The sequence below is a fragment of the Microtus ochrogaster genome, unplaced genomic scaffold (assembly GCF_000317375.1).
Source record: "Microtus ochrogaster isolate Prairie Vole_2 unplaced genomic scaffold, MicOch1.0 UNK6, whole genome shotgun sequence".
Lineage (NCBI taxonomy): Eukaryota > Metazoa > Chordata > Mammalia > Rodentia > Cricetidae > Microtus > Microtus ochrogaster.
The window spans coordinates 13015201-13017019 of record NW_004949104.1 but is presented as its reverse complement, the minus strand read 5'-3'; positions in this window follow the sequence as shown (position 1 = coordinate 13017019).

Genomic DNA, 1819 nt, shown 5'->3' with positions numbered 1-1819 from the left:
GGGGTGGAGGGGAGAACAGGAGAGGGAGAGGAAAGGGGAAGGCAAAGAGGGAGGGAGGAGAGAGGGGATGGGGGAAATGGGGAGGGGAAGGAGGAAGGGAGAGAGAGAGGAGAGGGAAAGGGGAGAGAGGAGAGGGAGAAAAGGGGGAGGGGAGGGGAAGGAGGGGGAAAGAGCAGAGGGGGAAGGGGAGTGAGAGGAGAGGGAAAGGGAAGAGGAGAGGTGAGAAGGGAGAGGGTAGAGGGAGAAGAAGGGGAGGCAGGGCTGGAGAGGTGGCTCAGAGGTTAAGGGAACTGGCTGCTGTTCCAGAGGTCCTGAGTTCAATTCCCAGCAACCACATGATGACACACACCCATCTATAATGAGATCTGGTGCCCAGAACACTATATATATATAATAAGTAAATTTAAAAAAAAAAAAGAAGGGGAGGCAGAGGGACACACACAAACACAGAGGAGGGGTGGGGAGAACTTTTATGCTGTCCCTTTCTGAAGGCGAAGGTGGGGGAGAGGGGGACAGAAAAGGCCTTTGTACCCAGAGAAGTGTTCGGCACTGGCTTCTATCTGGACCTGACAGTTTAACTAAATAGAGACTTGAGATTTAAAACAATCGTAGCCATTTCTATGGCTTCTAAGTGGCCATAATGGCTGGAGAGAGAGCTCAGCAGGTAGGAGCACTGACTGCTCTTTCGGAGGACCCAGGTTCAATTCTCAGCACCCACAGAACTCATAACTGTCTGTAATTCCAGTTACAGGGAATCAATCCAACATTCTTACACAGACATACATGCAAGCAAGACGCTCTGTACATAAAATAAATAACTTTTTTAAAAAGTGGTCATAAAAACCACAGACTTTGCTGCAGTTCCACCCAGAGGCCAGTGCAGCCCACTTCACTGGGCAGGCCAGCAGGGGCAGTGTTGTTCCTTTGGAAACTACAACTCCCAGATTCCTCCTGGACTATGCGCAGGTGTGCGCACAGGTATCGGACATCCTTCCCAGACACCCTTGCGCTCCCTGTTAAAAAGGCAGGGCCACACGAGGCTCTCTCTCTCGTTCGCCTTTCCTTGTGTGTCTTGCACGCCTCCCCGCCCTTTTGTGTTCCCCTCCCCCATTAAAGTGGACCCACGTGGGAGCCGCCGTGTCGTGTCTGTGTTTGTTCTGCCATGTGTGTCTGTCCTGTGCCCCTGTTTTAAGAAGAACAACCCTGTTTTTTTAAGAAGAACAACAGGCAGGACAGACAGCTCCAGCTGTCCTGATGCTGTGACCCGTCTACAAGAGGGTTCCATAGAGCAAGACGTATTTATAGCCCACACCTCTACGGGAGAGAGTGTGGAAGACAGGTCACAGAGGCCAGGTGTGACCGTGGTGAATGACTTATCCCAGCACCCAGAAGGCAGGGGCAGAGAGATCATGAATCAATGCCAGCCTGGGCCTCATGGCAGAACCCTCTTTCAGAAAGAGAATCTAGAGATTGGATGGGGTCTTTGCACTTTTCATTGTCTTTGAGGAGTTTCCACTGTAGCTTATGGGAAACTAGCCACTGGACCATGATTTTCCTCTGCGGATATGAAAATGAAGGCAGCAGAGTGCAGGCGATTTCCCCTTCCGCTCTGGGAAAGAAGCCAGCCTTTCATCTGATGAGCAGATTCATCTCCGCTTTTCCGATTGCCCGCACATGTGATGCTCCTAGAGTTTTGCCTTCACACTAGTTCTAATAACTCCCTGGCTCCCTGTGAAAGAGCGAATAAATCTTTGCCAGGTGTGTTGGGACGCTCCACCCAGTCCCGCTCCTCCCATTCCAGATCCTGCCCCTGAGAAAG